The sequence below is a fragment of the Eschrichtius robustus genome, chromosome 1, assembly GCF_028021215.1.
Source record: "Eschrichtius robustus isolate mEscRob2 chromosome 1, mEscRob2.pri, whole genome shotgun sequence".
Classification (NCBI taxonomy): domain Eukaryota; kingdom Metazoa; phylum Chordata; class Mammalia; order Artiodactyla; family Eschrichtiidae; genus Eschrichtius; species Eschrichtius robustus.
The window spans coordinates 145,565,088-145,591,924 of NC_090824.1; the positions used below are offsets into that span (position 1 = coordinate 145,565,088).

Genomic DNA, 26,837 nt, shown 5'->3' on the forward strand with positions numbered 1-26,837 from the left:
GTAATTTCTCGGGGAACACGAGCTTTGATGCCCTGAGAACTGGCTGCATTTCCTGACCCATGGCTCGGCTCTGGCCACTTCTGTACGCTGATATGATTCAGCTCGCTGGCCGTCCCATGGTGGAATCTGCAACTTTGCATGTCCAACGTTTGAGCCCGTGTTTGGATCGATGATGACTCCCACAAATGCATTCCTTGGAAATCTGAACAAAATGAGTGAAAAATCCCTACCGTCTCCTCTTTGGAACTGAGGTCCAGCACGTGGCTCCCAAAAGGAAAGTAGGGAGAGGTTCACATTGCATTTGCGGCTGTGGGTGTCCACAGCCACGTTGTTCAAGTTGAGGGTTGTGGTCATCTCATGGGGAGAAGAGCCATTGGGAAAGGAGCCTGGGATGCCAATGCAGGTGGGAAGGCTTGGGACAGCTTGCCGTCTCTTTGTTCCTTGGTCTAGCCAGGACTGCTGTCCCCTGTCACGGTTCAGCATGCAGGTAGGAGAGGAAGCGTGCGCCATTGCTGGTTCTGCCACCTGCGCTTGTGTTCTACAGGCTGCCCCCACCTGCTGGTCATTGCCGTGTGGCCTCAAAGAAACAGAAGTCTGTAGGCTCAGGGTCAGAACAGGATTCCAGGCCTAGGCCAGGCTTCTTTGTCATGTTCTGCTTGGGAGACCATATGCAATTTAGGTTTCTCCTGATGAGGGGAGAAATCAAATGGGCCAGTGTTCCTGGGAGTTTAGGCAATCTGATGGCTCCTCCTCGGGTTGTGTCCTGCTTGTGTGTGCTGTGTGAAGGGGCTGGAAAATGCCTTAGTCAAGCTTGGTCACGGCAAGCTTCCTTGGTGAGGGGTGGCTCTGGCATCTTGCCGTGACACGTTGGGATCCCGGTGGAGAGAGAGTAAGGCAAGGCGAGTGAAAGAGACACGTGAGATGGCTGACTAAGCCCACAGGTTTATTGGTGGGTGGATAGATCGACGGTGGCCATGGGGTCCCCGGAACACATTTGGGATTCCCTCAGGAGCATCTGGAGGCACGTGTAGGGAGAGAATACGGGAGCACCTTTGTGGACTGTCCCGCCTCTTTCCTCTCCTTGGTCGATTTGCTTCATGGCGGGTCCTTGTCCAGCGAAAGTTTGCCTTCATGGCACAGTATGGTGTCTTCTCATGGGGGCCGATTTAGAGGCCTTGGGGTGTTTTGTCCCTGTCTGGCCACGTTCCCCCTGTGTTGAAGATGTGAAGGTGTTCCTGAGGACAGCCAAGCATCATTTCTATACCCGGCCCACATAGCGTTCCCTGAGGATTGGAGCTCTACTAGGAGGTCATTGGGCGCAACCATGCAGAAACAAGGGAGTCGGTTGCCAAGGAAAGGCTACAGTTTTAAGGGCAGGAGAGGATGTGTGGTGTGGGTGTCATTTTTCCTGCCACCCGCTGGTGCGTCGAGACTGTGGTATCCGGCGAGCCTGGCCACAGGCCAGACAAATCATACCGGTTCAAGTGTCTAGGCTGTTGTCTGGGTTCTCTCGTTGCATGGCTGTGGGTAACAAGTTGCTTGTAGAGTACCTGGGCCTCACGGTTTCCCCACTGTCACGTCACTGATGGGCCCAGAGTGTGAAAGTGCCAGACACCACTGCAAGGTACACCATTGCTGCAAGGGTTTCCCCGCCGCGTTGAGCATCGGAATGGTTCCCGTGCCATTAGCTTTGTGTGTGGGCAAAGGGTAGGTTGCCAGTCTTGGCAGCAGGCCAGGAAGTATGGCTACAGGTGAATCTCCATTAATCAGTCCAGGAGTTCCTCTGGTGCGTTTTGTCACCGGTCCCTACAAGCTGCTTTTGTTGGAGGTCGTGACATTTGTCCAAGGGTCGTTCCCTTGTGGAAGATCTCAGGGACCACATCTCCCCTTGAGGCTGAGTCCATTGTGTGGAAGCGTATGCGCCAGGAGTGGTTTGGTTCCCCAGAGGGCAGTGGCTCTTACGCTGAGTAATCCCATTTCCCCTGAGGGTGTCTCAGCGGTTCAGGATGACATCCCTATGCTGTGTCGGTGGGGAGGCGGCTCAGGCGGGGAAGTTCAAGGCCCATACCAGGGGTTTGATGGACGGCCGTGCTCTTTGTGTTGATGCCCGTGCACTCTGAAGGCATCTGTGCCATGATGCATTCACGTTTGGCTGTGGACACACAGACATGATGGGCTGCAAATGAAATGTTGAGGGGAGATATAGCGCACATCGCAGCGCACTTCGCTGGGCAGTATCACCCTTTGCCTCTGTGCCCCCGTTCACTTTTCGCAAACATCCCTGTGTTCTGTCACACTGAGGCAGGTGGTGGAGTGCCCGGGAACAAACACCTGCAGCAGCATGGGGCCCTCTGTATAGTCCATGAAACCTGGCGAAGTGAGGACAGTGCGGCAAGTTGAGGCAAGTCGAGGCAAAAGAGTCTCAGAGTGATTTTGGCGTGAAGTACTTGAGGATCCTCGTAGGAGCCTTGTGGTGGTGAGTGGAAATTCTTTGCAGAAACCTAGATGTTTGGCCACGGGGACTTGTGCCCTGAGACTACACCCTCACCTTCTTGGCTCTTCCAGTGGCACCCCAGATCCGATGCCATGATCCTTAGCTCCATTGGCAGCCCCGTGGGTCGGCTCTGGCCGCTCCTGACTGCTGACATGATTGAGATCGTTGGCTGCCCTGCGGTGGAGCCTGCAACTTTGAACGTGCAGCCTTTGAGCAGGTGGATTGATGATGACTCCCATAAATGCACTGCTTGGAACTCTGAACCAATGAATGGGTCTCAGGTTTCTCCGCGGTCATGTCACTGACAGTCCCGGGGGCGAAAATACAATGCGCCAGGGCAAGTTACCCAGTTGCTGCAAGGGTTTGCCCTGCCAGTTTGGGCATTGGAATATCTCCAATGCCAATAGCTTTCTGTACGACCCAAGGGCATCGCCTCTGGCTTGACAAGGTTCGTGGTAGAAACCTTGTGGGGGTAAACGGAACTTCTTTGAAGAAACCTAGATGTTTGGCCACGGGGACTTGTGCGGCGAGACTACCCCGTCACATTCCGGGCTCTTCCTGGGGAGCCCGAGCTCCAATGCCCTGAGACTTGGGTGCACTTTCTGCCCCGTGGCTCGAGTCTGGCCGCTCCCTACTGCTGAGAGGTTTTAGCTTGCTGACAATCCGCGACTTTGCACGTCCAGCCTTTGAGCAGCTGCGTGGATCGATGATGACTCCCATAAATGCATTCCTTCAAAATCTAAACAAAATGAATGAGCAATACCTACCATCTTCTCATCCTAACTGAGGTCCAGCACGTGGCTCCCAAAGGAAAATTAGGGAGAGGTCCATGTCGCATTTGCTACTGTGGGCGTGTGCAGCAACATTGTTCAAGTTGAGGGTGGCGGGTTTCTCGTGCAGAAAGAGCCATGTGGAAAGGAGCATGGGATGTCCATCTACATGGGAAGGCTAAGGACAACTTGATGTCTCTGGGCACCTGAGTCTAGCCAAAACTGCTATATCCTGCCGCGGTCTGTATGCAGGTATGAAAGGAAGCGTGAGCCAATGGTACTCCTCTGGCTTGCCCTCGAGATCTACAGGCCATCCTCGAGCTGAGGTCGTTGCCTTGTTCCCGCAAGGAAGCAGAAGTCTCTGCACTCAGGGTCAGAGAAGGAGTCCTGGCCAGGCCAGGCTTCTATGTCATGTTCAGCTTGGGAGGTGGGATGTAGTTTACATTTGCCCTGATGGTCAGGGGAACTCAAATGGGCCACCGTCCCACAGATTTGGGCGACGTTGTTGGCTCCTCCTTGGGTTGTGTCCTGCTTGTGTGTTGTGTGTGGAGAGGTTGGAAAATGCCTTAGGCAAATCCAGGGGATATCAAGCTACTTAGGTGAGGGGTGGATTCGTCTGGATCCTGGTGGAGAGAGGAAGGCAAGGCGAGTGGGAAATACACGTGAGAGTGTTGGCTAAGGCCACAGGCTTACTGTTGGGTGGATAGATGTTCGGTGGACATAGGGTTCCCGGAACTCTTTTGGGATATCTTCAGGAGCATTTGGAGTCCCGTGTAGGGAAGGAACACAGGTGCACATTCATGGACCATCCCAACCTTTTCCTCTCCTTTCTCAATGTGCTTCACGGCGGGTCCTTGTTCCACTGAATGGTGCCTTCACAGCACAGTATGGTGTCTTCTCACTGGGCCCGATTTGGAGCCGTTGGGATGTTTTGTCCCTGTGTGGCCTCCTTGCCCCTATGTTGAGGATGTTAAGGTGTTCCTTCGGACAGCCCAGCGTCATTGCTATGCCCAGTCGGCATAGCATTCCCTGAGGTTTGGAGCTCTTCCCGGAGGTCTTTGGGCCCAACCATGCAGAAAGAAGAGAGTTGGCTGCCAAGGAAATGCTACAGGTTTAAGGGCTGGAGTGAATGTGTGCTGCAGGGGTCATTTTGTCCTGCCGCCTTCTGGTGCTGCGAGCCTGTGATCTCCAGCATGCATGGCTTCAAGCCAGAGAAGTCATGCCGGTTCAAGGGTCCAGGATGTTGGAGGGGTTCCCTCATTGCACGGCTGTGGGTGACACGTTGGTTCTGGAGGACCTGGGTCTCATGGTTTCTCCAAGGTCTTGTCCTTGAAGGGAAGAAAGACAATGTGCAAGGTGCTACGATAAGATACCCAGTTGCTGCAAGGGTTTGCCCCGCCACTTTGGGCATTGGAATGGAGCCCTTGCCATTAGCTTTGGTTGCGGTCCTAAGAAGTTCCTCTGGCTTGGCAGGAGACCAGGAAGTATGCCTGCTGGTGAGTCTCCCTTGATCAGTCCAGGGGTACCTCAGGTGCCCTTTGTCACGGGTCCCTACGAGCCGCTTTTGATGGAGGTCGTCATATTCGGCCAAGGGCCCTTCCCTTGTGGTAGATCTCTCGCCTTGAGGGTGTGTCCACTGTGTGGAATCATAAGTGCCAAGGGCGTGTTTGTTGCCAAAGAGGGCACTTGCTCTTAGGCTGAGGGGGCCCAGTTGTCCTGAGGGTGTCTCAGGGGATCAGGAAGACATCGTTTTGCTGTGATGCGGGGCAGATTGCTCAGGAGAGGAATTTCAGGGCCCGAGACCAGGGTGTTGTTGGCCGGCGGCGCTCTTTGTCCTGATGGCCGCATGCTCTGAAGGCGCCTGTGCCACGATGCTTTCACATTTGGGTGCGTACACACAGGCAAGACGGACAGCAAATGAAATGTTGAGGAGAGATAGAACACACATCACTGGGTGGTATCGACCTGTCCCTCGCTGCGCCCGTGCACCCTCCTCAAGCCTGCGTGTGTTCTCTCACCCGAGCCAGGTGGAATGCCAGGGAAGTAATGCTAGCAGCAGCCTGGGGCCATCCGTATAATCCCTGATACCCCTTGAAAGGAGGACGGCGTGGCAAGGCGAGGCCAGGCGAAGGAGTCTCGGATGGGTCCTGGCGTGCATTCCATGAGGATCCTGCTTTAACCCTTGTTGCGGTAAGGGACACTTCTTTGCTTAACCTAAAGGTTTGGCGACGGGAACGTGTGCACCGGGGCTACACCCTCACCTTCTGGTAATTTCTCGGGGAACACGAGCTTTGATGCCCTGAGAACTGGCTGCATTTCCTGACTCATGGCTCGGCTCTGGCCACTTCTGTACGCTGATATGATTCAGCTCGCTGGCCGTCCCATGGTGGAATCTGCAACTTTGCATGTCCAACGTTTGAGCCCGTGTTTGGATCGATGATGACTCCCACAAATGCATTCCTTGGAAATCTGAACAAAATGAGTGAAAAATCCCTACCGTCTCCTCTTTGGAACTGAGGTCCAGCACGTGGCTCCCAAAAGGAAAGTAGGGAGAGGTTCACATTGCATTTGCAGCTGTGGGTGTCCACAGCCACGTTGTTCAAGTTGAGGGTTGTGGTCATCTCATGGGGAGAAGAGCCATTGGGAAAGGAGCCTGGGATGCCAATGCAGGTGGGAAGGCTTGGGACAGCTTGCCGTCTCTTTGTTCCTTGGTCTAGCCAGGACTGCTGTCCCCTGTCACGGTTCAGCATGCAGGTAGGAGAGGAAGCGTGCGCCATTGCTGGTTCTGCCACCTGCGCTTGTGTTCTACAGGCTGCCCCCACCTGCTGGTCATTGCCGTGTGGCCTCAAAGAAACAGAAGTCTGTAGGCTCAGGGTCAGAACAGGATTCCAGGCCTAGGCCAGGCTTCTTTGTCATGTTCTGCTTGGGAGACCATATGCAATTTAGGTTTCTCCTGATGAGGGGAGAAATCAAATGGGCCAGTGTTCCTGGGAGTTTAGGCAAACTGATGGCTCCTCCTCGGGTTGTGTCCTGCTTGTGTGTGCTGTGTGAAGGGGCTGGAAAATGCCTTAGTCAAGCTTGGTCACGGCAAGCTTCCTTGGTGAGGGGTGGCTCTGGCATCTTGCCGTGACACGTTGGGATCCCGGTGGAGAGAGAGTAAGGCAAGGCGAGTGAAAGAGACACGTGAGATGGCTGACTAAGCCCACAGGTTTATTGGTGGGTGGATAGATCGACGGTGGCCATGGGGTCCCCGGAACACATTTGGGATTCCCTCAGGAGCATCTGGAGGCACGTGTAGGGAGAGAATACGGGAGCACCTTTGTGGACTGTCCCGCCTCTTTCCTCTCCTTGGTCGATTTGCTTCACGGCGGGTCCTTGTCCAGCGAAAGGTTGCCTTCATGGCACAGTATGGTGTCTTCTCATGGGGGCCGATTTAGAGGCCTTGGGGTGTTTTGTCCCTGTCTGGCCACGTTCCCCCTGTGTTGAAGATGTGAAGGTGTTCCTGAGGACAGCCAAGCATCATTTCTATACCCGGCCCACATAGCGTTCCCTGAGGATTGGAGCTCTACTAGGAGGTCATTGGGCGCAACCATGCAGAAACAAGGGAGTCGGTTGCCAAGGAAAGGCTACAGTTTTAAGGGCAGGAGAGGATGTGTGGTGTGGGTGTCATTTTTCCTGCCACCCGCTGGTGCGTCGAGACTGTGGTATCCGGCGAGCCTGGCCACAGGCCAGACAAATCATACCGGTTCAAGTGTCTAGGCTGTTGTCTGGGTTCTCTCGTTGCATGGCTGTGGGTAACAAGTTGCTTGCAGAGTACCTGGGCCTCACGGTTTCCCCAATGTCACGTCACTGATGGGCCCAGAGTGTGAAAGTGCCAGACACCACTGCAAGTTACACCATTGCTGCAAGGGTTTCCCCGCCGCGTTGAGCATCGGAATGGTTCCCGTGCCATTAGCTTTGTGTGTGGGCTAAGGGTAGGTTGCCAGTCTTGGCAGCAGGCCAGGAAGTATGGCTACAGGTGAATCTCCATTATTCAGTCCAGGAGTTCCTCTGGTGCGTTTAGTCACCGGTCCCTACAAGCTGCTTTTGTTGGAGGTCGTGACATTTGGCCAAGGGTTGTTCCCTTGTGGAAAATCTCAGGGACCACATTTCCCCTTGAGGCTGAGTCCATTGTGTGGAAGCGTATGCGCCAGGAGTGGTTTGGTTCCCCAGAGGGCAGTGGCTCTTACGCTGAGTAATCCCATTTCCCCTGAGGGTGTCTCAGCGGTTCAGGATGACATCCCTATGCTGTGTCGGTGGGGAGGCGGCTCAGGCGGGGAAGTTCAAGGCCCATACCAGGGGTTTGATGGACGGCCGTGCTCTTTGTGTTGATGCCCGTGCACTCTTAAGGCATCTGTGCCATGATGCATTCACGTTTGGCTGTGGACACACAGACATGATGGGCTGCAAATGAAATGTTGAGGGGAGATATAGCGCACATCGCAGCGCACTTCGCTGGGCGGTATCACCCTTTGCCTCTGTGCCCCCTTTCACTTTTCGCAAACATCCCTGTGTTCTGTCACACTGAGGCAGGTGGTGGAGTGCCCGGGAACAAACACCTGCAGCAGCATGGGTCCCTCTGTATAGTCCATGAAACCTGGCGAAGTGAGGACAGTGCGCCAAGTTGAGGCAAGTCGAGGCAAAAGAGTCTCAGAGTGATTTTGGCGTGAAGTACTTGAGGATCCTCGTAGGAACCTTGTGGTGGTGAGTGGAAATTCTTTGCAGAAACCTAGATGTTTGGCCACGGGGACTTGTGCCCTGAGACTACACCCTCACCTTCTTGGCTCTTCCAGTGGCACCCCAGATCCGATGCCATGATCCTTAGCTCCATTGGCAGCCCCGTGGGTCGGCTCTGGCCGCTCCTGACTGCTGACATGATTGAGATCGTTGGCTGCCCTGCGGTGGAGCCTGCAACTTTGAACGTGCAGCCTTTGAGCAGGTGGATTGATGATGACTCCCATAAATGCACTGCTTGGAACTCTGAACCAATGAATGGGTCTCAGGTTTCTCCGCGGTCATGTCACTGACAGTCCCGGGGGCGAAAATACAATGCGCCAGGGCAAGTTACCCAGTTGCTGCAAGGGTTTGCCCTGCCAGTTTGGGCATTGGAATATCTCCAATGCCAATAGCTTTCTGTACGACCCAAGGGCATCGCCTCTGGCTTGACAAGGTTCGTGGTAGAAACCTTGTGGGGGTAAACGGAACTTCTTTGAAGAAACCTAGATGTTTGGCCACGGGGACTTGTGCGGCGAGACTACCCCGTCACATTCCGGGCTCTTCCTGGGGAACCCGAGCTCCAATGCCCTGAGACTTGGGTGCACTTTCTGCCCCGTGGCTCGAGTCTGGCCGCTCCCTACTGCTGAGAGGTTTTAGCTTGCTGACAATCCGCGACTTTGCACGTCCAGCCTTTGAGCAGCTGCGTGGATCGATGATGACTCCCATAAATGCATTCCTTCAAAATCTAAACAAAATGAATGAGCAATACCTACCATCTTCTCATCCTAACTGAGGTCCAGCACGTGGCTCCCAAAGGAAAATTAGGGAGAGGTCCATGTCGCATTTGCTACTGTGGGCGTGTGCAGCAACATTGTTCAAGTTGAGGGTGGCGGGCTTCTCGTGCAGAAAGAGCCATGTGGAAAGGAGCCTGGGATGTCCATCTACATGGGAAGGCTAAGGACAACTTGATGTCTCTGGGCACCTGAGTCTAGCCAAAACTGCTATATCCTGCCGCGGTCTGTATGCAGGTATGAAAGGAAGCGTGAGCCACTGGTACTCCTCTGGCTTGCCCTCGAGATCTACAGGCCACCCTCGAGCTCAGGTCGTTGCCTTGTTCCCGCAAGGAAGCAGAAGTCTCTGCATTCAGGGTCAGAGAAGGAGTCCTGGCCAGGCCAGGCTTCTATGTCATGTTCAGCTTGGGAGGTGGGATGTAGTTTACATTTGCCCTGATGGTCAGGGGAAATCAAATGGGCCACCGTCCCACAGATTTGGGCGACGCTGTTGGCTCCTCCTTGGGTTGTGTCCTGCTTGTGTGTTGTGTGTGGAGAGGTTGGAAAATGCCTTAGGCAAATCCAGGGGATATCAAGCTACTTAGGTGAGGGGTGGATTCGTCTGGATCCTGGTGGAGAGAGGAAGGCAAGGCGAGTGGGAAATACACGTGAGAGTGTTGGCTAAGCCCACAGGCTTACTGTTGGGTGGATAGATGTTCGGTGGACATAGGGTTCCCGGAACTCTTTTGGGATATCTTCAGGAGCATTTGGAGTCCCGTGTAGGGAAGGAACACAGGTGCACATTCATGGACCATCCCAACCTTTTCCTCACCTTTCTCAATGTGCTTCACGGCGGGTCCTTGTTCCACTGAATGGTGCCTTCACAGCACAGTATGGTGTCTTCTCACTGGGCCCGATTTGGAGCCGTTGGGATGTTTTGTCCCTGTGTGGCCTCCTTGCCCCTATGTTGAGGATGTTAAGGTGTTCCTTCGGACAGCCCAGCGTCATTGCTATGCCCAGTCGGCATAGCATTCCCTGAGGTTTGGAGCTCTTCCCGGAGGTCTTTGGGCCCAACCATGCAGAAAGAAGCGAGTTGGCTGCCAAGGAAATGCTACAGGTTTAAGGGCTGGAGTGAATGTGTGCTGCAGGGGTCATTTTGTCCTGCCGCCTTCTGGTGCTGCGAGCCTGTGATCTCCAGCATGCATGGCTTCAAGCCAGAGAAGTCATGCCGGTTCAAGGGTCCAGGATGTTGGAGGCGTTCCCTCATTGCACGGCTGTGGGTGACACGTTGGTTCTGGAGGACCTGGGTCTCATGGTTTCTCCAAGGTCTTGTCCTTGAAGGGAAGAAAGACAATGTGCAAGGTGCTACGATAAGATACCCAGTTGCTGCAAGGGTTTGCCCCGCCACTTTGGGCATTGGAATGGAGCCCTTGCCATTAGCTTTGGTTGCGGTCCTAAGAAGTTCCTCTGGCTTGGCAGGAGACCAGGAAGTATGCCTGCTGGTGAGTCTCCCTTGATCAGTCCAGGGGTACCTCAGGTGCACTTTGTCCCGGGTCCCTACGAGCCGCTTTTGATGGAGGTCGTCATATTCGGCCAAGGGCCCTTCCCTTGTGGTAGATCTCTCGCCTTGAGGGTGTGTCCACTGTGTGAAATCATAAGTGCCAAGGGCGTGTTTGTTGCCAAAGAGGGCACTTGCTCTTAGGCTGAGGGGGCCCAGTTGTCCTGAGGGTGTCTCAGGGGATCAGGAAGACATCGTTTTGCTGTGATGCGGGGCAGATTGCTCAGGAGAGGAATTTCAGGGCCCGAGACCAGGGTGTTGTTGGCCGGCGGCGCTCTTTGTCCTGATGGCCGCATGCTCTGAAGGCGCCTGTGCCACGATGCTTTCACATTTGGGTGCGTACACACAGGCAAGACGGACAGCAAATGAAATGTTGAGGAGAGATAGAACACACATCACTGGGTGGTATCGACCTGTCCCTCGCTGCGCCCGTGCACCCTCCTCAAGCCTGCGTGTGTTCTCTCACCCGAGCCAGGTGGAATGCCAGGGAAGGAATGCTAGCAGCAGCCTGGGGCCATCCGTATAATCCCTGATACCCGTTGAAAGGAGGACGGCGTGGCAAGGCGAGGCCAGGCGAAGGAGTCTCGGATGGGTCCTGGCGTGCATTCCATGAGGATCCTGCTTTAACCCTTGTTGCGGTAAGGGACACTTCTTTGCTTAACCTAAAGGTTTGGCGACGGGAACGTGTGCACCGGGGCTACACCCTCACCTTCTGGTAATTTCTCGGGGAACACGAGCTTTGATGCCCTGAGAACTGGCTGCATTTCCTGACTCATGGCTCGGCTCTGGCCACTTCTGTACGCTGATATGATTCAGCTCGCTGGCCGTCCCATGGTGGAATCTGCAACTTTGCATGTCCAACGTTTGAGCCCGTGTTTGGATCGATGATGACTCCCACAAATGCATTCCTTGGAAATCTGAACAAAATGAGTGAAAAATCCCTACCGTCTCCTCTTTGGAACTGAGGTCCAGCACGTGGCTCCCAAAAGGAAAGTAGGGAGAGGTTCACATTGCATTTGCAGTTGTGGGTGTCCACAGCCACGTTGTTCAAGTTGAGGGTTGTGGTCATCTCATGGGGAGAAGAGCCATTGGGAAAGGAGCCTGGGATGCCAATGCAGGTGGGAAGGCTTGGGACAGCTTGCCGTCTCTTTGTTCCTTGGTCTAGCCAGGACTGCTGTCCCCTGTCACGGTTCAGCATGCAGGTAGGAGAGGAAGCGTGCGCCATTGCTGGTTCTGCCACCTGCGCTTGTGTTCTACAGGCTGCCCCCACCTGCTGGTCATTGCCTTGTGGCCTCAAAGAAACAGAAGTCTGTAGGCTCAGGGTCAGAACAGGATTCCAGGCCTAGGCCAGGCTTCTTTGTCATGTTCTGCTTGGGAGACCATATGCAATTTAGGTTTCTCCTGATGAGGGGAGAAATCAAATGGGCCAGTGTTCCTGGGAGTTTAGGCAATCTGATGGCTCCTCCTCGGGTTGTGTCCTGCTTGTGTGTGCTGTGTGAAGGGGCTGGAAAATGCCTTAGTCAAGCTTGGTCACGGCAAGCTTCCTTGGTGAGGGGTGGCTCTGGCATCTTGCCGTGACACGTTGGGATCCCGGTGGAGAGAGAGTAAGGCAAGGCGAGTGAAAGAGACACGTGAGATGGCTGACTAAGCCCACAGGTTTATTGGTGGGTGGATAGATCGACGGTGGCCATGGGGTCCCCGGAACACATTTGGGATTCCCTCAGGAGCATCTGGAGGCACGTGTAGGGAGAGAATACGGGAGCACCTTTGTGGACTGTCCCGCCTCTTTCCTCTCCTTGGTCGATTTGCTTCATGGCGGGTCCTTGTCCAGCGAAAGGTTGCCTTCATGGCACAGTATGGTGTCTTCTCATGGGGGCCGATTTAGAGGCCTTGGGGTGTTTTTTCCCTGTCTGGCCACGTTCCCCCTGTGTTGAAGATGTGAAGGTGTTCCTGAGGACAGCCAAGCATCATTTCTATACCCGGCCCACATAGCGTTCCCTGAGGATTGGAGCTCTACTAGGAGGTCATTGGGCGCAACCATGCAGAAACAAGGGAGTCGGCTGCCAAGGAAAGGCTACAGTTTTAAGGGCAGGAGAGGATGTGTGGTGTGGGTGTCATTTTTCCTGCCACCCGCTGGTGCGTCGAGACTGTGGTATCCGGCGAGCCTGGCCACAGGCCAGACAAATCATACCGGTTCAAGTGTCTAGGCTGTTGTCTGGGTTCTGTCGTTGCATGGCTGTGGGTAACAAGTTGCTTGTAGAGTACCTGGGCCTCACGGTTTCCCCAATGTCACGTCACTGATGGGCCCAGAGTGTGAAAGTGCCAGACACCACTGCAAGTTACACCATTGTTGCAAGGGTTTCCCCGCCGCGTTGAGCATCGGAATGGTTCCCGTGCCATTAGCTTTGTGTGTGGGCTAAGGGTAGGTTGCCAGTCTTGGCAGCAGGCCAGGAAGTATGGCTACAGGTGAATCTCCATTATTCAGTCCAGGAGTTCCTCTGGTGCGATTTGTCACCGGTCCCTACAAGCTGCTTTTGTTGGAGGTCGTGACATTTGGCCAAGGGTCGTTCCCTTGTGGAAGATCTCAGGGACCACATTTCCCCTTGAGGCTGAGTCCATTGTGTGGAAGCGTATGCGCCAGGAGTGGTTTGGTTCCCCAGAGGGCAGTGGCTCTTACGCTGAGTAATCCCATTTCCCCTGAGGGTGTCTCAGCGGTTCAGGATGACATCCCTGTGCTGTGTCGGTGGGGAGGCGGCTCAGGCGGGGAAGTTCAAGGCCCATACCAGGGGTTTGATGGACGGCCGTGCTCTTTGTGTTGATGCCCGTGCACTCTGAAGGCATCTGTGCCATGATGCATTCACGTTTGGCTGTGGACACACAGACATGATGGGCTGCAAATGAAATGTTGAGGGGAGATATAGCGCACATCGCAGCGCACTTCGCTGGGCAGTATCACCCTTTGCCTCTGTGCCCCCGTTCACTTTTCTCAAACATCCCTGTGTTCTGTCACACTGAGGCAGGTGGTGGAGTGCCCGGGAACAAACACCTGCAGCAGCATGGGGCCCTCTGTATAGTCCATGAAACCTGGCGAAGTGAGGACAGTGCGGCAAGTTGAGGCAAGTCGAGGCAAAAGAGTCTCAGAGTGATTTTGGCGTGAAGTACTTGAGGATCCTCGTAGGAACCTTGTGGTGGTGAGTGGAAATTCTTTGCAGAAACCTAGATGTTTGGCCACGGGGACTTGTGCCCTGAGACTACACCCTCACCTTCTTGGCTCTTCCAGTGGCACCCCAGATCCGATGCCATGATCCTTAGCTCCATTGGCAGCCCCGTGGGTCGGCTCTGGCCGCTCCTGACTGCTGACATGATTGAGATCGTTGGCTGCCCTGCGGTGGAGCCTGCAACTTTGAACGTGCAGCCTTTGAGCAGGTGGATTGATGATGACTCCCATAAATGCACTGCTTGGAACTCTGAACCAATGAATGGGTCTCAGGTTTCTCCGCGGTCATGTCACTGACAGTCCCGGGGGCGAAAATACAATGCGCCAGGGCAAGTTACCCAGTTGCTGCAAGGGTTTGCCCTGCCAGTTTGGGCATTGGAATATCTCCAATGCCAATAGCTTTCTGTACGACCCAAGGGCATCGCCTCTGGCTTGACAAGGTTCGTGGTAGAAACCTTGTGGGGGTAAACGGAACTTCTTTGAAGAAACCTAGATGTTTGGCCACGGGGACTTGTGCGGCGAGACTACCCCGTCACATTCCGGGCTCTTCCTGGGGAACCCGAGCTCCAATGCCCTGAGACTTGGGTGCACTTTCTGCCCCGTGGCTCGAGTCTGGCCGCTCCCTACTGCTGAGAGGTTTTAGCTTGCTGACAATCCGCGACTTTGCACGTCCAGCCTTTGAGCAGCTGCGTGGATCGATGATGACTCCCATAAATGCATTCCTTCAAAATCTAAACAAAATGAATGAGCAATACCTACCATCTTCTCATCCTAACTGAGGTCCAGCACGTGGCTCCCAAAGGAAAATTAGGGAGAGGTCCATGTCGCATTTGCTACTGTGGGCGTGTGCAGCAACATTGTTCAAGTTGAGGGTGGCGGGCTTCTCGTGCAGAAAGAGCCATGTGGAAAGGAGCCTGGGATGTCCATCTACATGGGAAGGCTAAGGACAACTTGATGTCTCTGGGCACCTGAGTCTAGCCAAAACTGCTATATCCTGCTGCGGTCTGTATGCAGGTATGAAAGGAAGCGTGAGCCACTGGTACTCCTCTGGCTTCCCCTCGAGATCTACAGGCCACCCTCGAGCTCAGGTCGTTGCCTTGTTCCCGCAAGGAAGCAGAAGTCTCTGCATTCAGGGTCAGAGAAGGAGTCCTGGCCAGGCCAGGCTTCTATGTCATGTTCAGCTTGGGAGGTGGGATGTAGTTTACATTTGCCCTGATGGTCAGGGGAAATCAAATGGGCCACCGTCCCACAGATTTGGGCGACGCTGTTGGCTCCTCCTTGGGTTGTGTCCTGCTTGTGTGTTGTGTGTGGAGAGGTTGGAAAATGCCTTAGGCAAATCCAGGGGATATCAAGCTACTTAGGTGAGGGGTGGATTCGTCTGGATCCTGGTGGAGAGAGGAAGGCAAGGCGAGTGGGAAATACACGTGAGAGTGTTGGCTAAGCCCACAGGCTTACTGTTGGGTGGATAGATGTTCGGTGGACATAGGGTTCCCGGAACTCTTTTGGGATATCTTCAGGAGCATTTGGAGTCCCGTGTAGGGAAGGAACACAGGTGCACATTCATGGACCATCCCAACCTTTTCCTCTCCTTTCTCAATGTGCTTCACGGCGGGTCCTTGTTCCACTGAATGGTGCCTTCACAGCACAGTACGGTGTCTTCTCACTGGGCCCGATTTGGAGCCGTTGGGATGTTTTGTCCCTGTGTGGCCTCCTTGCCCCTATGTTGAGGATGTTAAGGTGTTCCTTCGGACAGCCCAGCGTCATTGCTATGCCCAGTCGGCATAGCATTCCCTGAGGTTTGGAGCTCTTCCCGGAGGTCTTTGGGCCCAACCATGCAGAAAGAAGCGAGTTGGCTGCCAAGGAAATGCTACAGGTTTAAGGGCTGGAGTGAATGTGTGCTGCAGGGGTCATTTTGTCCTGCCGCCTTCTGGTGCTGCGAGCCTGTGATCTCCAGCATGCATGGCTTCAAGCCAGAGAAGTCATGCCGGTTCAAGGGTCCAGGATGTTGGAGGCGTTCCCTCATTGCACGGCTGTGGGTGACACGTTGGTTCTGGAGGACCAGGGTCTCATGGTTTCTCCAAGGTCTAGTCCTTGAAGGGAAGAAAGACAATGTGCAAGGTGGTACAATAAGAAACCCAGTTGCTGCAAGTGTTTGCCCCGCCACTTTGGGCATTGGAATGGCTCCCTTGCCATTAGCTTTGGTTGTGGTCCTAAGAAGTTCCTCTGGCTTGGCAGGAGACCAGGAAGTATGCCTGCTGGTGAGTCTCCCTTGATCAGTCCAGGGGTACCTCAGGTGCCCTTTGTCACGGGTCCCTACGAGCCGCTTTTGATGGAGGTCGTCATATTCGGCCAAGGGCCCTTCCCTTGTGGTAGATCTCTCGCCTTGAGGGTGTGTCCACTGTGTGGAATCATAAGTGCCAAGGGCGTGTTTGTTGCCAAAGAGGGCACTTGCTCTTAGGCTGAGGGGGCCCAGTTGTCCTGAGGGTGTCTCAGGGGATCAGGAAGACATCGTTTTGCTGTGATGCGGGGCAGATTGCTCAGGAGAGGAATTTCAGGGCCCGAGACCAGGGTGTTGTTGGCCGGCGGCGCTCTTTGTCCTGATGGCCGCATGCTCTGAAGGCGCCTGTGCCACGATGCTTTCACGTTTGGGTGCGTACACACAGGCAAGACGGACAGCAAATGAAATGTTGAGGAGAGATAGAACACACATTACTGGGTGGTATCGACCTGTCCCTCGCTGTGCCCGTGCACCCTCCTCAAGCCTGCGTGTGTTCTCTCACCCGAGCCAGGTGGAATGCCAGGGAAGGAATGCTAGCAGCAGCCTGGGGCCATCCGTATAATCCCTGATACCCGTTGAAAGGAGGACGGCGTGGCAAGGCGAGGCCAGGCGAAGGAGTCTCGGATGGGTCCTGGCGTGCATTCCATGAGGATCCTGCTTTAACCCTTGTTGCGGTAAGGGACACTTCTTTGCTTAACCTAAAGGTTTGGCGACGGGAACGTGTGCACCGGGGCTACACCCTCAGCTTCTGGTAATTTCTCGGGGAACACGAGCTTTGATGCCCTGAGAACTGGCTGCATTTCCTGACCCATGGCTCGGCTCTGGCCACTTCTGTACGCTGATATGATTCAGCTCGCTGGCCGTCCCATGGTGGAATCTGCAACTTTGCATGTCCGACGTTTGAGCCCGTGTTTGGATCGATGATGACTCCCACAAATGCATTCCTTGGAAATCTGAACAAAATGAGTGAAAAATCCCTACCGTCTCCTCTTTGGAACTGAGGTCCAGCACGTGGCTCCCAAAAGGAAAGTAGGGAGAGGTTCACATTGCATTTGCGGCTGTGGGTGTCCACAGCCACGTTGTTCAAGTTGAGGGTTGTGGTCATCTCATGGGGAGAAGAGCCATTGGGAAAGGAGCCTGGGATGCCAATGCAGGTGGGAAGGCTTGGGACAGCTTGCCGTCTCTTTGTTCCTTGGTCTAGCCAGGACTGCTGTCCCCTGTCACGGTTCAGCATGCAGGTAGGAGAGGAAGCGTGCGCCATTGCTGGTTCTGCCACCTGCGCTTGTGTTCTACAGGCTGCCCCCACCTGCTGGTCATTGCCGTGTGGCCTCAAAGAAACAGAAGTCTGTAGGCTCAGGGTCAGAACAGGATTCCAGGCCTAGGGCAGGCTTCTTTGTCATGTTCTGCTTGGGAGACCATATGCAATTTAGGTTTCTCCTGATGAGGGGAGAAATCAAATGGGCCAGTGTTCCTGGGAGTTTAGGCAATCTGATGGCTCCTCCTCGGGTTGTGTCCTGCTTGTGTGTGCTGTGTGAAGGGGCTGGAAAATGCCTTAGTCAAGCTTGGTCACGGCAAGCTTCCTTGGTGAGGGGTGGCTCTGGCATCTTGCCGTGACACGTTGGGATCCCGGTGGAGAGAGAGTAAGGCAAGGTGAGTGAAAGAGACACGTGAGATGGCTGACTAAGCCCACAGGTTTATTGGTGGGTGGATAGATCGACGGTGGCCATGGGGTCCCCGGAACACATTTGGGATTCCCTCAGGAGCATCTGGAGGCACGTGTAGGGAGAGAATACGGGAGCACCTTTGTGGACTGTCCCGCCTCTTTCCTCTCCTTGGTCGATTTGCTTCATGGCGGGTCCTTGTCCAGCGAAAGGTTGCCTTCATGGCACAGTATGGTGTCTTCTCATGGGGGCCGATTTAGAGGGCTTGGGGTGTTTTGTCCCTGTCTGGCCACGTTCCCCCTGTGTTGAAGATGTGAAGGTGTTCCTGAGGACAGCCAAGCATCATTTCTATACCCGGCCCACATAGCGTTCCCTGAGGATTGGAGCTCTACTAGGAGGTCATTGGGCGCAACCATGCAGAAACAAGGGAGTCGGTTGCCAAGGAAAGGCTACAGTTTTAAGGGCAGGAGAGGATGTGTGGTGTGGGTGTCATTTTTCCTGCCACCCGCTGGTGCGTCGAGACTGTGGTATCCGGCGAGCCTGGCCACAGGCCAGACAAATCATACCGGTTCAAGTGTCTAGGCTGTTGTCTGGGTTCTCTCGTTGCATGGCTGTGGGTAACAAGTTGCTTGTAGAGTACCTGGGCCTCACGGTTTCCCCAATGTCACGTCACTGATGGGCCCAGAGTGTGAAAGTGCCAGACACCACTGCAAGTTACACCATTGTTGCAAGGGTTTCCCCGCCGCGTTGAGCATCGGAATGGTTCCCGTGCCATTAGCTTTGTGTGTGGGCTAAGGGTAGGTTGCCAGTCTTGGCAGCAGGCCAGGAAGTATGGCTACAGGTGAATCTCCATTATTCAGTCCAGGAGTTCCTCTGGTGCGATTTGTCACCGGTCCCTACAAGCTGCTTTTGTTGGAGGTCGTGACATTTGTCCAAGGGTCGTTCCCTTGTGGAAGATCTCAGGGACCACATTTCCCCTTGAGGCTGAGTCCATTGTGTGGAAGCGTATGCGCCAGGAGTGGTTTGGTTCCCCAGAGGGCAGTGGCTCTTACGCTGAGTAATCCCATTTCCCCTGAGGGTGTCTCAGCGGTTCAGGATGACATCCCTATGCTGTGTCGGTGGGGAGGCGGCTCAGGCGGGGAAGTTCAAGGCCCATACCAGGGGTTTGATGGACGGCCGTGCTCTTTGTGTTGATGCCCGTGCACTCTGAAGGCATCTGTGCCATGATGCATTCACGTTTGGCTGTGGACACACAGACATGATGGGCTGCAAATGAAATGTTGAGGGGAGATATAGCGCACATCGCAGCGCACTTCGCTGGGCAGTATCACCCTTTGCCTCTGTGCCCCCGTTCACTTTTCTCAAACATCCCTGTGTTCTGTCACACTGAGGCAGGTGGTGGAGTGCCCGGGAACAAACACCTGCAGCAGCATGGGGCCCTCTGTATAGTCCATGAAACCTGGCGAAGTGAGGACAGTGCGGCAAGTTGAGGCAAGTCGAGGCAAAAGAGTCTCAGAGTGATTTTGGCGTGAAGTACTTGAGGATCCTCGTAGGAACCTTGTGGTGGTGAGTGGAAATTCTTTGCAGAAACCTAGATGTTTGGCCACGGGGACTTGTGCCCTGAGACTACACCCTCACCTTCTTGGCTCCTCCAGTGGCACCCCAGATCCGATGCCATGATCCTTAGCTCCATTGGCAGCCCCGTGGGTCGGCTCTGGCCGCTCCTGACTGCTGACATGATTGAGATCGTTGGCTGCCCTGCGGTGGAGCCTGCAACTTTGAACGTGCAGCCTTTGAGCAGGTGGATTGATGATGACTCCCATAAATGCACTGCTTGGAACTCTGAACCAATGAATGGGTCTCAGGTTTCTCCGCGGTCATGTCACTGACAGTCCCGGGGGCGAAAATACAATGCGCCAGGGCAAGTTACCCAGTTGCTGCAAGGGTTTGCCCTGCCAGTTTGGGCATTGGAATATCTCCAATGCCAATAGCTTTCTGTACGACCCAAGGGCATCGCCTCTGGCTTGACAAGGTTCGTGGTAGAAACCTTGTGGGGGTAAACGGAACTTCTTTGAAGAAACCTAGATGTTTGGCCACGGGGACTTGTGCGGCGAGACTACCCCGTCACATTCCGGGCTCTTCCTGGGGAACCCGAGCTCCAATGCCCTGAGACTTGGGTGCACTTTCTGCCCCGTGGCTCGAGTCTGGCCGCTCCCTACTGCTGAGAGGTTTTAGCTTGCTGACAATCCGCGACTTTGCACGTCCAGCCTTTGAGCAGCTGCGTGGATCGATGATGACTCCCATAAATGCATTCCTTCAAAATCTAAACAAAATGAATGAGCAATACCTACCATCTTCTCATCCTAACTGAGGTCCAGCACGTGGCTCCCAAAGGAAAATTAGGGAGAGGTCCATGTCGCATTTGCTACTGTGGGCGTGTGCAGCAACATTGTTCAAGTTGAGGGTGGCGGGCTTCTCGTGCAGAAAGAGCCATGTGGAAAGGAGCCTGGGATGTCCATCTACATGGGAAGGCTAAGGACAACTTGATGTCTCTGGGCACCTGAGTCTAGCCAAAACTGCTATATCCTGCCGCGGTCTGTATGCAGGTATGAAAGGAAGCGTGAGCCACTGGTACTCCTCTGGCTTCCCCTCGAGATCTACAGGCCACCCTCGAGCTCAGGTCGTTGCCTTGTTCCCGCAAGGAAGCAGAAGTCTCTGCACTCAGGGTCAGAGAAGGAGTCCTGGCCAGGCCAGGCTTCTATGTCATGTTCAGCTTGGGAGGTGGGATGTAGTTTACATTTGCCCTGATGGTCAGGGGAAATCAAATGGGCCACCGTCCCACAGATTTGGGCGACGCTGTTGGCTCCTCCTTGGGTTGTGTCCTGCTTGTGTGTTGTGTGTGGAGAGGTTGGAAAATGCCTTAGGCAATTCCAGGGGATATCAAGCTACTTAGGTGAGGGGTGGATTCGTCTGGATCCTGGTGGAGAGAGGAAGGCAAGGCGAGTGGGAAATACACGTGAGAGTGTTGGCTAAGCCCACAGGCTTACTGTTGGGTGGATAGATGTTCGGTGGACATAGGGTTCCCGGAACTCTTTTGGGATATCTTCAGGAGCATTTGGAGTCCCGTGTAGGGAAGGAACACAGGTGCACATTCATGGACCATCCCAACCTTTTCCTCTCCTTTCTCAATGTGCTTCACGGCGGGTCCTTGTTCCACTGAATGGTGCCTTCACAGCACAGTATGGTGTCTTCTCACTGGGCCCGATTTGGAGCCGTTGGGATGTTTTGTCCCTGTGTGGCCTCCTTGCCCCTATGTTGAGGATGTTAAGGTGTTCCTTCGGACAGCCCAGCGTCATTGCTATGCCCAGTCGGCATAGCATTCCCTGAGGTTTGGAGCTCTTCCCGGAGGTCTTTGGGCCCAACCATGCAGAAAGAAGCGAGTTGGCTGCCAAGGAAATGCTACAGGTTTAAGGGCTGGAGTGAATGTGTGCTGCAGGGGTCATTTTGTCCTGCCGCCTTCTGGTGCTGCGAGCCTGTGATCTCCAGCATGCATGGCTTCAAGCCAGAGAAGTCATGCCGGTTCAAGGGTCCAGGATGTTGGAGGCGTTCCCTCATTGCACGGCTGTGGGTGACACGTTGGTTCTGGAGGACCAGGGTCTCATGGTTTCTCCAAGGTCTAGTCCTTGAAGGGAAGAAAGACAATGTGCAAGGTGGTACAATAAGATACCCAGTTGCTGCAAGGGTTTGCCCCGCCACTTTGGGCATTGGAATGGCTCCCTTGCCATTAGCTTTGGTTGCGGTCCTAAGAAGTTCCTCTGGCTTGGCAGGAGACCAGGAAGTATGCCTGCTGGTGAGTCTCCCTTGATCAGTCCAGGGGTTCCTCAGGTGCCCTTTGTCACGGGTCCCTACGAGCCGCTTTTGATGGAGGTCGTCATATTCGGCCAAGGGCCCTTCCCTTGTGGAAGATCTCTCGCCTTGAGGGTGTGTCCACTGTGTGGAATCATAAGTGCCAAGGGCGTGTTTGTTGCCAAAGAGGGCACTTGCTCTTAGGCTGAGGGGGCCCAGTTGTCCTGAGGGTGTCTCAGGGGATCAGGAAGACATCGTTTTGCTGTGATGCGGGGCAGATTGCTCAGGAGAGGAATTTCAGGGCCCGAGACCAGGGTGTTGTTGGCCGGCAGCGCTCTTTGTCCTGATGGCCGCATGCTCTGAAGGCGCCTGTGCCACGATGCTTTCACGTTTGGGTGCGTACACACAGGCAAGACGGACAGCAAATGAAATGTTGAGGAGAGATAGAACACACATCACTGGGTGGTATCGACCTGTCCCTCGCTGCGCCCGTGCACCCTCCTCAAGCCTGCGTGTGTTCTCTCACCCGAGCCAGGTGGAATGCCAGGGAAAGAATGCTAGCAGCAGCCTGGGGCCATCCGTATAATCCCTGATACCCGTTGAAAGGAGGACGGCGTGGCAAGGCGAGGCCAGGCGAAGGAGTCTCGGATGGGTCCTGGCGTGCATTCCATGAGGATCCTGCTTTAACCCTTGTTGCGGTAAGGGACACTACTTTGCTTAACCTAAAGGTTTGGCGACGGGAACGTGTGCACCGGGGCTACACCCTCACCTTCTGGTAATTTCTCGGGGAACACGAGCTTTGATGCCCTGAGAACTGGCTGCATTTCCTGACCCATGGCTCGGCTCTGGCCACTTCTGTACGCTGATATGATTCAGCTCGCTGGCCGTCCCATGGTGGAATCTGCAACTTTGCATGTCCAACGTTTGAGCCCGTGTTTGGATCGATGATGACTCCCACAAATGCATTCCTTGGAAATCTGAACAAAATGAGTGAAAAATCCCTACCGTCTCCTCTTTGGAACTGAGGTCCAGCACGTGGCTCCCAAAAGGAAAGTAGGGAGAGGTTCACATTGCATTTGCGGCTGTGGGTGTCCACAGCCACGTTGTTCAAGTTGAGGGTTGTGGTCATCTCATGGGGAGAAGAGCCATTGGGAAAGGAGCCTGGGATGCCAATGCAGGTGGGAAGGCTTGCGACAGCTTGCCGTCTCTTTGTTCCTTGGTCTAGCCAGGACTGCTGTCCCCTGTCACGGTTCAGCATGCAGGTAGGAGAGGAAGCGTGCGCCATTGCTGGTTCTGCCACCTGCGCTTGTGTTCTACAGGCTGCCCCCACCTGCTGGTCATTGCCGTGTGGCCTCAAAGAAACAGAAGTCTGTAGGCTCAGGGTCAGAACAGGATTCCAGGCCTAGGCCAGGCTTCTTTGTCATGTTCTGCTTGGGAGACCATATGCAATTTAGGTTTCTCCTGATGAGGGGAGAAATCAAATGGGCCAGTGTTCCTGGGAGTTTAGGCAATCTGATGGCTCCTCCTCGGGTTGTGTCCTGCTTGTGTGTGCTGTGTGAAGGGGCTGGAAAATGCCTTAGTCAAGCTTGGTCACGGCAAGCTTCCTTGGTGAGGGGTGGCTCTGGCATCTTGCCGTGACACGTTGGGATCCCGGTGGAGAGAGAGTAAGGCAAGGCGAGTGAAAGAGACACGTGAGATGGCTGACTAAGCCCACAGGTTTATTGGTGGGTGGATAGATCGACGGTGGCCATGGGGTCCCCGGAACACATTTGGGATTCCCTCAGGAGCATCTGGAGGCACGTGTAGGGAGAGAATACGGGAGCACCTTTGTGGACTGTCCCGCCTCTTTCCTCTCCTTGGTCGATTTGCTTCATGGCGGGTCCTTGTCCAGCGAAAGGTTGCCTTCATGGCACAGTATGGTGTCTTCTCATGGGGGCCGATTTAGAGGCCTTGGGGTGTTTTGTCCCTGTCTGGCCACGTTCCCCCTGTGTTGAAGATGTGAAGGTGTTCCTGAGGACAGCCAAGCATCATTTCTATACCCGGCCCACATAGCGTTCCCTGAGGATTGGAGCTCTACTAGGAGGTCATTGGGCGCAACCATGCAGAAACAAGGGAGTCGGCTGCCAAGGAAAGGCTACAGTTTTAAGGGCAGGAGAGGATGTGTGGTGTGGGTGTCATTTTTCCTGCCACCCGCTGGTGCGTCGAGACTGTGGTATCCGGCGAGCCTGGCCACAGGCCAGACAAATCATACCGGTTCAAGTGTCTAGGCTGTTGTCTGGGTTCTGTCGTTGCATGGCTGTGGGTAACAAGTTGCTTGTAGAGTACCTGGGCCTCACGGTTTCCCCAATGTCACGTCACTGATGGGCCCAGAGTGTGAAAGTGCCAGACAGCACTGCAAGTTACACCATTGTTGCAAGGGTTTCCCCGCCGCGTTGAGCATCGGAATGGTTCCCGTGCCATTAGCTTTGTGTGTGGGCTAAGGGTAGGTTGCCAGTCTTGGCAGCAGGCCAGGAAGTATGGCTACAGGTGAATCTCCATTATTCAGTCCAGGAGTTCCTCTGGTGCGATTTGTCACCGGTCCCTACAAGCTGCTTTTGTTGGAGGTCGTGACATTTGTCCAAGGGTCGTTCCCTTGTGGAAGATCTCAGGGACCACATTTCCCCTTGAGGCTGAGTCCATTGTGTGGAAGCGTATGCGCCAGGAGTGGTTTGGTTCCCCAGAGGGCAGTGGCTCTTACGCTGAGTAATCCCATTTCCCCTGAGGGTGTCTCAGCGGTTCAGGATGACATCCCTATGCTGTGTCGGTGGGGAGGCGGCTCAGGCGGGGAAGTTCAAGGCCCATACCAGGGGTTTGATGGACGGCCGTGCTCTTTGTGTTGATGCCCGTGCACTCTGAAGGCATCTGTGCCATGATGCATTCACGTTTGGCTGTGGACACACAGACATGATGGGCTGCAAATGAAATGTTGAGGGGAGATATAGCGCACATCGCAGCGCACTTCGCTGGGCAGTATCACCCTTTGCCTCTGTGCCCCCGTTCACTTTTCTCAAACATCCCTGTGTTCTGTCACACTGAGGCAGGTGGTGGAGTGCCCGGGAACAAACACCTGCAGCAGCATGGGGCCCTCTGTATAGTCCATGAAACCTGGCGAAGTGAGGACAGTGCGGCAAGTTGAGGCAAGTCGAGGCAAAAGAGTCTCAGAGTGATTTTGGCGTGAAGTACTTGAGGATCCTCGTAGGAACCTTGTGGTGGTGAGTGGAAATTCTTTGCAGAAACCTAGATGTTTGGCCACGGGGACTTGTGCCCTGAGACTACACCCTCACCTTCTTGGCTCTTCCAGTGGCACCCCAGATCCGATGCCATGATCCTTAGCTCCATTGGCAGCCCCGTGGGTCGGCTCTGGCCGCTCCTGACTGCTGACATGATTGAGATCGTTGGCTGCCCTGCGGTGGAGCCTGCAACTTTGAACGTGCAGCCTTTGAGCAGGTGGATTGATGATGACTCCCATAAATGCACTGCTTGGAACTCTGAACCAATGAATGGGTCTCAGGTTTCTCCGCGGTCATGTCACTGACAGTCCCGGGGGCGAAAATACAATGCGCCAGGGCAAGTTACCCAGTTGCTGCAAGGGTTTGCCCTGCCAGTTTGGGCATTGGAATATCTCCAATGCCAATAGCTTTCTGTACGACCCAAGGGCATCGCCTCTGGCTTGACAAGGTTCGTGGTAGAAACCTTGTGGGGGTAAACGGAACTTCTTTGAAGAAACCTAGATGTTTGGCCACGGGGACTTGTGCGGCGAGACTACCCCGTCACATTCCGGGCTCTTCCTGGGGAACCCGAGCTCCAATGCCCTGAGACTTGGGTGCACTTTCTGCCCCGTGGCTCGAGTCTGGCCGCTCCCTACTGCTGAGAGGTTTTAGCTTGCTGACAATCCGCGACTTTGCACGTCCAGCCTTTGAGCAGCTGCGTGGATCGATGATGACTCCCATAAATGCATTCCTTCAAAATCTAAACAAAATGAATGAGCAATACCTACCATCTTCTCATCCTAACTGAGGTCCAGCACGTGGCTCCCAAAGGAAAATTAGGGAGAGGTCCATGTCGCATTTGCTACTGTGGGCGTGTGCAGCAACATTGTTCAAGTTGAGGGTGGCGGGCTTCTCGTGCAGAAAGAGCCATGTGGAAAGGAGCCTGGGATGTCCATCTACATGGGAAGTCTAAGGACAACTTGATGTCTCTGGACACCTGAGTCTAGCCAAAACTGCTATATCCTGCCGCGGTCTGTATGCAGGTATGAAAGGAAGCGTGAGCCACTGGTACTCCTCTGGCTTCCCCTCGAGATCTACAGGCCACCCTCGAGCTCAGGTCGTTGCCTTGTTCCCGCAAGGAAGCAGAAGTCTCTGCACTCAGGGTCAGAGAAGGAGTCCTGGCCAGGCCAGGCTTCTATGTCATGTTCAGCTTGGGAGGTGGGATGTAGTTTACATTTGCCCTGATGGTCAGGGGAAATCAAATGGACCACCGTCCCACAGATTTGGGCGACGCTGTTGGCTCCTCCTTGGGTTGTGTCCTGCTTGTGTGTTGTGTGTGGAGAGGTTGGAAAATGCCTTAGGCAATTCCAGGGGATATCAAGCTACTTAGGTGAGGGGTGGATTCGTCTGGATCCTGGTGGAGAGAGGAAGGCAAGGCGAGTGGGAAATACACGTGAGAGTGTTGGCTAAGCCCACAGGCTTACTGTTGGGTGGATAGATGTTCGGTGGACATAGGGTTCCCGGAACTCTTTTGGGATATCTTCAGGAGCATTTGGAGTCCCGTGTAGGGAAGGAACACAGGTGCACATTCATGGACCATCCCAACCTTTTCCTCTCCTTTCTCAATGTGCTTCACGGCGGGTCCTTGTTCCACTGAATGGTGCCTTCACAGCACAGTATGGTGTCTTCTCACTGGGCCCGATTTGGAGCCGTTGGGATGTTTTGTCCCTGTGTGGCCTCCTTGCCCCTATGTTGAGGATGTTAAGGTGTTCCTTCGGACAGCCCAGCGTCATTGCTATGCCCAGTCGGCATAGCATTCCCTGAGGTTTGGAGCTCTTCCCGGAGGTCTTTGGGCCCAACCATGCAGAAAGAAGCGAGTTGGCTGCCAAGGAAATGCTACAGGTTTAAGGGCTGGAGTGAATGTGTGCTGCAGGGGTCATTTTGTCCTGCCGCCTTCTGGTGCTGCGAGCCTGTGATCTCCAGCATGCATGGCTTCAAGCCAGAGAAGTCATGCCGGTTCAAGGGTCCAGGATGTTGGAGGCGTTCCCTCATTGCACGGCTGTGGGTGACACGTTGGTTCTGGAGGACCAGGGTCTCATGGTTTCTCCAAGGTCTAGTCCTTGAAGGGAAGAAAGACAATGTGCAAGGTGGTACAATAAGATACCCAGTTGCTGCAAGGGTTTGCCCCGCCACTTTGGGCATTGGAATGGCTCCCTTGCCATTAGCTTTGGTTGCGGTCC

The 26,837-nt window shown here is 54.5% G+C and overlaps 15 non-coding genes across 15 annotated transcripts; all 15 read left to right on the top strand.

The window, feature by feature from the left end:
• The first annotated feature begins 163 nt into the window (after window positions 1–163).
• Window positions 164–255, top strand: LOC137751809 (small nucleolar RNA SNORD116). Its single transcript, XR_011070967.1, has one exon. It is a non-coding gene; the product is annotated as a small nucleolar RNA SNORD116 (small nucleolar RNA).
• A 2,458-nt stretch (window positions 256–2,713) lies between these two features.
• LOC137751733 (small nucleolar RNA SNORD116) lies at window positions 2,714–2,805 on the top strand. The gene has a single exon (XR_011070934.1). It is a non-coding gene; the product is annotated as a small nucleolar RNA SNORD116 (small nucleolar RNA).
• A 389-nt stretch (window positions 2,806–3,194) lies between these two features.
• LOC137778155 (small nucleolar RNA SNORD116) lies at window positions 3,195–3,286 on the top strand. The gene has a single exon (XR_011076752.1). It is a non-coding gene; the product is annotated as a small nucleolar RNA SNORD116 (small nucleolar RNA).
• A 2,408-nt stretch (window positions 3,287–5,694) lies between these two features.
• On the top strand, window positions 5,695–5,786 carry LOC137751886 (small nucleolar RNA SNORD116). The gene has a single exon (XR_011070978.1). It is a non-coding gene; the product is annotated as a small nucleolar RNA SNORD116 (small nucleolar RNA).
• Window positions 5,787–8,244: 2,458 nt separating this feature from the next.
• LOC137751738 (small nucleolar RNA SNORD116) lies at window positions 8,245–8,336 on the top strand. The gene has a single exon (XR_011070936.1). It is a non-coding gene; the product is annotated as a small nucleolar RNA SNORD116 (small nucleolar RNA).
• Window positions 8,337–8,725: 389 nt separating this feature from the next.
• On the top strand, window positions 8,726–8,817 carry LOC137778166 (small nucleolar RNA SNORD116). Its single transcript, XR_011076758.1, has one exon. It is a non-coding gene; the product is annotated as a small nucleolar RNA SNORD116 (small nucleolar RNA).
• Window positions 8,818–11,225: 2,408 nt separating this feature from the next.
• Window positions 11,226–11,317, top strand: LOC137751932 (small nucleolar RNA SNORD116). Its single transcript, XR_011070995.1, has one exon. It is a non-coding gene; the product is annotated as a small nucleolar RNA SNORD116 (small nucleolar RNA).
• A 2,458-nt stretch (window positions 11,318–13,775) lies between these two features.
• Window positions 13,776–13,867, top strand: LOC137751741 (small nucleolar RNA SNORD116). Its single transcript, XR_011070937.1, has one exon. It is a non-coding gene; the product is annotated as a small nucleolar RNA SNORD116 (small nucleolar RNA).
• Window positions 13,868–14,256: 389 nt separating this feature from the next.
• On the top strand, window positions 14,257–14,348 carry LOC137778169 (small nucleolar RNA SNORD116). Its single transcript, XR_011076760.1, has one exon. It is a non-coding gene; the product is annotated as a small nucleolar RNA SNORD116 (small nucleolar RNA).
• Window positions 14,349–16,756: 2,408 nt separating this feature from the next.
• Window positions 16,757–16,848, top strand: LOC137751978 (small nucleolar RNA SNORD116). The gene has a single exon (XR_011071012.1). It is a non-coding gene; the product is annotated as a small nucleolar RNA SNORD116 (small nucleolar RNA).
• Window positions 16,849–19,306: 2,458 nt separating this feature from the next.
• LOC137751744 (small nucleolar RNA SNORD116) lies at window positions 19,307–19,398 on the top strand. The gene has a single exon (XR_011070938.1). It is a non-coding gene; the product is annotated as a small nucleolar RNA SNORD116 (small nucleolar RNA).
• Window positions 19,399–19,787: 389 nt separating this feature from the next.
• Window positions 19,788–19,879, top strand: LOC137778173 (small nucleolar RNA SNORD116). The gene has a single exon (XR_011076762.1). It is a non-coding gene; the product is annotated as a small nucleolar RNA SNORD116 (small nucleolar RNA).
• Window positions 19,880–22,287: 2,408 nt separating this feature from the next.
• Window positions 22,288–22,379, top strand: LOC137752047 (small nucleolar RNA SNORD116). Its single transcript, XR_011071034.1, has one exon. It is a non-coding gene; the product is annotated as a small nucleolar RNA SNORD116 (small nucleolar RNA).
• Window positions 22,380–24,837: 2,458 nt separating this feature from the next.
• LOC137751751 (small nucleolar RNA SNORD116) lies at window positions 24,838–24,929 on the top strand. The gene has a single exon (XR_011070940.1). It is a non-coding gene; the product is annotated as a small nucleolar RNA SNORD116 (small nucleolar RNA).
• A 389-nt stretch (window positions 24,930–25,318) lies between these two features.
• On the top strand, window positions 25,319–25,410 carry LOC137778179 (small nucleolar RNA SNORD116). The gene has a single exon (XR_011076764.1). It is a non-coding gene; the product is annotated as a small nucleolar RNA SNORD116 (small nucleolar RNA).
• Window positions 25,411–26,837: the final 1,427 nt, after the last annotated feature.